Source organism: Lepus europaeus, chromosome 11 (genome assembly GCF_033115175.1).
Source record: "Lepus europaeus isolate LE1 chromosome 11, mLepTim1.pri, whole genome shotgun sequence".
Classification (NCBI taxonomy): Eukaryota; Metazoa; Chordata; class Mammalia; order Lagomorpha; family Leporidae; genus Lepus; species Lepus europaeus.
The window spans coordinates 30332535-30339803 of record NC_084837.1 but is presented as its reverse complement, the minus strand read 5'-3'; the positions used below and the strand labels follow the sequence as shown (position 1 = coordinate 30339803).

Sequence of the window (7269 nt, the reverse complement as noted above, 5' to 3'; positions counted from 1 at the left end):
ACCCACTTTCAGGTACACTTTTAGGAGGAAAACCGGGGCAATCGTAAAAAACCTTAGACGATCTGCTCAAACCAAAATATCGACATTTGACTTTTTTGCTAAGGGCCGGCTCTCTGGGAGCTGCTGGTGCTTACAATCGGTGTGAAACGCCTCACACACCGCTTTCTAGAGCGAAGCGTCCGCGCCTTCGCCAGCGGGCGGGGCTGGCGCGAGCAGCAGCCGCCTCCAACGCCGGGCTGCCGAGGCCTGCGCGCCGCAGCACCACGTGATTCTTTCGCCTCCCCGGACAGCGACGCATGCGTACCGGGCCTTAGACGAGGCGGCGGTGGCGCTGGTGGCGGCTGCTCCGGTGGCTGTGGAGACTGAGGCGGTGGGCGTTCCATCGTCGGCTAGGTTGGTCCAGGCTTCGGCTCATGGCATCGAGTGGCACCCATTGTCAGGTCAGCTGGGACGGAGTCCCTGGAATTGGCCGGAGGGGGTTAGCGTCGGGGCAGGAAGGGGCCTGCGGTGCCTCAGGCCGCGCTGTGGCCGCGGCCTCCCTCCCGCCGTGTGTTTGAGGCCTGGCTAGGACTCGGCGCCCAGTTGTCCGTTTCTTTCCGCCCCCACCTGTTGGGTGGAGCGGGGCGAGGTTTCTTTTCTTAGAGCAAACGTTCCTCTTAACTGGTGGTGAGTTCGGTGGGGCGGAGAAGAGTGGGGCCTCCTTTACCTGGATTTGGAAAGACATTGGGGGCTGTGTGTGAAGCCCCTCATTGTGGCCCGGGCGGCCGAAAGTGGAGGAAGCCCTTTGGGAGCTGCCCGAGGACTGGGAGCGTGTAATAAATATTTTGTGAGTAAAGCATTTGGGTGCCTCGCGGGGCGCGCGTTCCGCGTTGTGACTACCTAAGCAACACTTTTGGGACTCTGAGTCACAGTACTCCTAAGATGAGCCGCAGCTTTTGGCAGGGTAGGATAGATCCTAGTAGGATCTTTTAAAGAATGTTTACCTTTTGCAACCAGAGACCGGCACTGGTGTTCTTTACGTTCCAAAATCAAATCTTCAAGTGAATGAATAATACTTGAAGTTAAAAAATAGTAGTGCTTAATGTATTACTGATGACGCTGTGATACTATACGGTTTTATGCCTTTTCAAATGTTGCTTTTTAGTTTGAGATTCTTGTGGACTTCTATTCGAAAACTTAACTATATTTTGCATTTTAATCTATTGAGAAATTCTTCAAACTTTTCTGTAGCTGGAGAGGGTAGAACTTAAAGCAAGTTTCCTATGGGAAAGTGTGAATCTCATGTTGGAAGTGAAGTATTTTTGACTCCATGGGAGCTTTAGTGGATTGGGAAAAAAAAAATACACAAGCAACCACTGTCAGGTTTCTTCCTTTCGGATTTATAACCTCATTCTAGAATTGCAAAAGTTGGAACTTTCCACTGTCATTGGCTGGAAAGGAGTTCTATTAAAGACTAGTTCTTAGGTTGTGAAAGCTGAGATGATTAGGGGCTGACTACAGATGGCTAATTAGTACGTGGTGTGAGATTTTTTGAATTAAGTATAGAAAAGCAGAATTTAAGTCTCATATTTGGCATCTTTTTTGCTTCATTTGAAAACTAAAAGAATTTTATAAGTTAAAGTTGAAATGGTGTATATATATTGTTTTCAAGAGAAAGAACAACTTTCTGTGACATGTTAACATATAATTCTGTAAAATATAGAATCTTTTTCATTTAACTAGCCAAATGAGGAAGAAAGTACTAGATCCAGGCAAATGGTAATTTTTTTTTCAAATATTTAAAGATGCTGCAGGCATTTGTGTAAATATAAGTGTACTTCAAAAAGTTTGTGGAGAATGGAATTTAAAAATTTGGAGGGTGAACCAACGGCAAAAGGAAGACCTTTCTCTCTGTCTCTCTCTCTCTCACTGTCCACTCTGCCTGTCAAAAAAAAAAAAATTTGGTTTTGTGCAAGGAAAAACTTTGAAATCCTTATGTAGTTTTTTTACAAATGCATTTTCCATGAACTGTTGAAGACTAATTGTATTTATATACAAAGTCCAGTTTCTGGAACATTAAAAAGGACTTAATATTTGCAAGTCTAAAACAGGTCAGCCTGTGAACATTTTACTTCACCTACAAAAACAGTTCATGAAATCAATGGCATGATAGCCTCTTTCTGAAATTCTGAATCCTCAGATTAGCTTACTAGTGGATGAGGCACAAAGTAATTTGTGAACTGCAAAGCTAGTTGACTTGCAACACCTAAACTCTTGATTTTCAATCTTTATTAAGAACTGAAGATTTTTATATATTGCTCTGTTTATGAAAAAATTATAAAATATTTTTTAAAAATTCTATTTATTTATTTGAAAGAGTTACACAGAGAGGAGAGGCAGAGAGAGAGGGAGAGAGGTCTTCCATCTGCTGGTCCACTCTCCAAATGGCCGCACGACCAGAGCTGAGCCAATCTGAAGCCAGGAGCTTCTTCCGGGTCTCCCATGTGGGTGCGCGGGCCCAAGGACTTGGGCCATCTTCTGCTTTTCCAGACCATATCAGAGAGCTGGGTTGGAAGTGGAGTAGCCGGGTCTCGAACTGGCGCCCATATGGGATGCCGGCACTTTAGGCCAGGGCATTAACCCGCTGCGCCACTGTGCCGACCTCACAAAAAATACTGTTTTATGTTTTAAATTAGAGAGGCAGACGATACAGAGAATGAGCACCTGTCATCTGGTTCACTCTGCAAATGGCCTGCCTGGCCAAATCCAGGAGCCAGGAACTCAGTCAAGTTTCACAAGTGGGTGGTAGCAGTCTTATTAATTGAGCCATCATCACCACCTCCCAGGGTCTGCATTAGGAGGAAACTGGAATCAGGAGCTAGAGCAGGTTATACAACACACTCTCCAGTGTGGAACACGAGTGTTCTAATTGGCTTTTTAACTGCTAGGCAACTTAGCCCAGTAGTGTAATTTTTGTACAGTCATAAGAGGTATTATGGAAAGTAAATAAAAGGTATTAAGTCACATGTCACGTTTTTAAATAAGTGTTGACCATTTAAGTCATCCTCCAAAGACCTTTTAAATTTTAAGATTGTGTGCTTACTTATTAGTCAAATGTTTAATGTATATATGGTAACTATACTAAAAGTCAAATATATGTATATTGTGAGATTGATATTTTCCTAGATACTGCATGCCCACTTTGTAATTTGTTATATTTCCTTTTATACTTTATGCCTATCATACAGATTTTTTGAGTGTAATGTATTACAAAGCATCTACTGGTTTGATGAATTGACAAGAGAAGGAATTTTGTTAGTCCGAGGGAACAGCTTGTACCAAGGCTCACACATGAAGAATGTAGTGGGTTCTGAAAATGGCAGTGAGGAATACTATTATAAGAATAATTCATTTGGAAAATTAATTTGGGGGTGGATATATCACTTGTTCAAAGATATATTTATTATGCTGTTATGGACCAGGCATTATTTTATGTTATAGAGACAAAATAGTGAACAGAACCATTTTCTCACTGAATTTAATATTCTAGTAATATTAGTTTATCTGCAGAAGTAGTACAGCGATTAAAAATTTTTTTTATTGCAACATCCGAATACACACAATGGTTGATTTATGTGTGTTTCAACAGTATGTTCTCTCTCTCTCCTTTTTTAAAAGATTTATTTATTTGAAAAGCAGAGTTTCTACAGAGAGAGAGAAAGAGGCAGAGGCAGAGTCTATCTGCTGACTCACTCAAAACGGCTACAACAGCCAGGGCTGGACCAGACAAGCCAGGAGCCAGTAGTTTCTTCTGGGTCTCCTGATGTGGGTACAGGGACCCAAGCACTTAGGCCATCTTCAGCTGCTTTCCCAAGTGCATTAATAGGGAGCTGGATTGGAAGTGGAGAACCTGGGAGTTCAGCCAGTGCCCATATGGGATGCCAGCGCTGCAGGCACTGGCGTTACCCCTGTGTCACAGTGCTGGCCCCAAAACATACTTTCACTGTGTGCAAAGTGTAATAATTTTTTTTTCGTTTCTATTTCCCATTTAAAAAAGAAAAAGCAAGTCATCTGAAGCATCCTGCAGTTTGAAAATTACTAATGCAGTGGGGAGATAATTACCAAGCCATAGTAATAGTACTGTGGATAGAAAGGTATTGGTTGGGGCCTGAGCTGTGGTGCAGAAAGTTAAGCCACCACCTGCAGTGGGTTTGAGTCCTAGCTGCTCCACTTCCAGTCCAGCTCCCTGCTAATGCACTTGGGAAAGCAGCAGAAGATGGCCCAAGTCCTTGGGCCCTGTTACCATGTGGGAGACCTGGAAGAAGCTCCAGGCTCCTAACTAGCCTGGCTCACTGCAGCCATTTGGGGAGAAAAACAGTGGATGGAAGATCGATATCTCTGTCTTTCTCTTCCCTTCTCTCTCTGCATCTGCCTTTAAAATAAATAAATCTTTTTTAAAAAGGTGCGGGAGGTACTGGTTAATTCTTGTATCAGGGTGCAGTAAACAAATTATTCGCTGTTTACAATATGATAAATCTGGATAAATGGTGGGAAAGGTAGAACAAGGTACTGGAGATGAGAGCAAGTTAAAACTTTAAATAGGGTGTCCTAGGTAGGACTTTTTGAGAAGATGGCTTTCAAGAAAGGCTTAAAGGAGGTAAGGGAGATAGCCATGTAGGTATCTGGAAGGTCACTGTGGACAGAGGGAAGAGCAGTGCAGAGCTTCTAAGGCTGGAGAGTGGTGTTCTAGATGTCATTGTGGCTGAAACTAATTGAGGGAGTGTAAGAGTGGTAGAAAATGAGGTCAGAGAGGGAAATATTACATAGGAGTAAGAATTGGGGTTATGGATCAGTGGAAGGGTGTTGACTTACTCTGTTGAGATGTAACAGTGAGTGAATTATGTTTTTAAAAAGATAACTAGTTGCTGGCCGGCGCTGTGGCTCAATAGGCTAATCCTCTGCCTGCGGCGCTGGCACACCGGGTTCTAGTCCTGGTTGGGGCGCCGGATTCTGTCCCGGTTGCTCCTCTTCCAGTCTAGCTCTCTGCTGTGGCCTGGGAGTGCAATGGAGGATGGCCCAAGTGCTTGGGCCCTGCACCCGCATGGGAGACCAGGAGAAGCACCTGGCTCCTGGCTTCGGATCAGTGCCGACTGCAGTGGCCATTGGGAGGTGAACCAAAGGTAAAGGAAGATCTTTTCTCTCTGTCTCTCTTTCACTGTCCACTCTGCCTGTCAAACAAACAAACAAACAAACTAGCTGCTAGGTAGACAAGAAATTTTTGAAGTCAAGGAGGTGGGGTTGGAGGGAACATGAAAAAGCAGGAGGCCGCCTCCATAGCCTTGGTAACTCATGATAAGAGCCTAGGGTGATTACTGACTCCATAAACAAGAGTGCCAATTTGTTAAGTCAACAATAGGAGTCACTGTGCATTTACTCCTCCTCATGTAGGATCTCTGTACTAAATGTGCTGTACATTGTGATTTAATGCTATAACTAGTACTCAAGCAGTATTTTACACTTTATGTTTCTGTGTGGATGCAAACTGTTGAAAGCTTTACTTAATATATGCTAAATTGATCTTCTGTATATAAAGATAATTGAAAATGAATCTTGATGTGAATGGAAGGTGAGGGGGAGAAGGAGCGGGAGAGGGGAGGGTTGCGGGTGGGAGGGAAGTTATGGGGGGGAAGCCATTGTCCATAAACTGTACTTTCGAAATTTATATTCATTAAATAAAAGTAAAAAAAAAAAAGAAAAAGCAGGAGGCCTATAAGAAGTTCTCAAAGATTATAATAGTATTCCAGCTGAGAGGTGAATGGATTGAATGATGTTTTTAAGAAATGTGGAAATAAGGATTGTAAATATTTGAAAGATAATTAAATTGTGAATATTTGAGAGAAACCCTGATAAATTGGTTGAGTGTGAGAGAAAGAGTTATGGATGACTCCAGATTTTGGGCTGAGCAACTAGAAGGTGGGAATTTTTTATTATTGGAGATAGGAGAGGCCAAGAGTAGATTAGAATTTATCGGCACTACCATATGCTGGCTCACTCCCACAATGTCCACAATACCTGCAGCTGGGCCCTGTTGAAGCTGAGAGCTAGGAATCACCCATGTGGGTTTGTGGAGCCATTGCCTTTGCTTTCCCGGGTCTGCATTAGCAGGAACCAGAGCTGAAGCTAGTTATCAAGTCCAGGCACTTTGATGTTGGGATGCAGATGTCCTAACTGCTAGGTTAAATGTCCTCCTTACTCAGGAACCATTTTAATATCTAAAATGGCTGTATACATGGAGATAATGTCAAGCAAGCAGTTGGATATATGATTCGAGTTTGGAAAAGGGGTCTGGACCAGCAGTAGAAATTTGGGAGTCAGCGTATCATTGGTATTTAAAACCATGTTAGTTTAGGAGTTAATGGAGGTGGAGAAAGGAAGAAGACTAAGGACTAAGCCCCGGTGTACTCTTTTTTTTTTTTTTTTTTTAAGATTTATTTTTATTTATTTGAAAGAGTTACAGAGAGAGGTAGAGACAGAGAGGTCTTCCATCCACTGGTTCACTCCCCAGGTGGCCGCAACGGCCGAGCTGTGCCAGTCCGAAGCCAGGAGCTTCTTTCGGTTCTCCCACGTGGGTGCAGAGGCCCAGGGACATGGGCCATCTTCTGCTTTCCCAGGCCGTAGCAGAGAGCTGGATCAGAAGAGGAGCAGCCGGGACTAGAATTGGCACCCATATGGGATGCTGGCACTTCAGGCCAGGGCTTTAACCTGCTGTGCCATAGTGCTGCTTCCTCCCCCCCACCCCCCACCATGTACTCTTAATATTAAAAGATCAGGGGGCAGGCACTGTAGAAATAATTTGGAAAAAAAATCTGAAAAAGGGGGTGCTAGAAATGATCCAAGTCATGAGTTCTGGGTTTGGCCTTGGCAGAAGCAGAGATACTAATCTGTTGTGACCAAGGGCCAATCCGAGCTGGACCAATCTGAAGCCAGGAGCCAGCAGCTTCTTCTGGGTCTCCCCTGTGTGTACAGGGGCCCAAAGACTTAGGCCATCGTCTACTGCTTTCCCAGGCCGTAGCAGAAAGCTGGATTGGAAGTGGAACAGCCGGGACTTGAATGGGTGCCCATATGGGATGCCAGCACTCTAGACGGCGGCTTTACCTGCTATGCCACAGTGCTGGCTCCTACAAATGTCTCCAATGTCTTTATAGTGAGAGATTGGGTATTGGGAAGAATGAAGAAGTAATACTTCATTGCTTATGGTCTCATAAATTATGGGAATATATAAATAATGTT

At 43.9% G+C, this 7269-nt stretch overlaps 1 protein-coding gene across 2 annotated transcripts in view; it reads left to right on the top strand.

Moving 5' to 3' along the window:
- The first annotated feature begins 309 nt into the window (after positions 1-309).
- The window catches only part of PRPF39 (pre-mRNA processing factor 39), a 33871-nt gene continuing 26911 nt past the window's right edge, over positions 310-7269 (top strand). For both annotated transcript variants that reach the window (XM_062205200.1, XM_062205201.1), the window contains exon 1: positions 310-440. The gene's annotated coding sequence lies outside the window, so the exon portion shown is untranslated. The remainder of the gene's footprint in view (positions 441-7269) is intronic.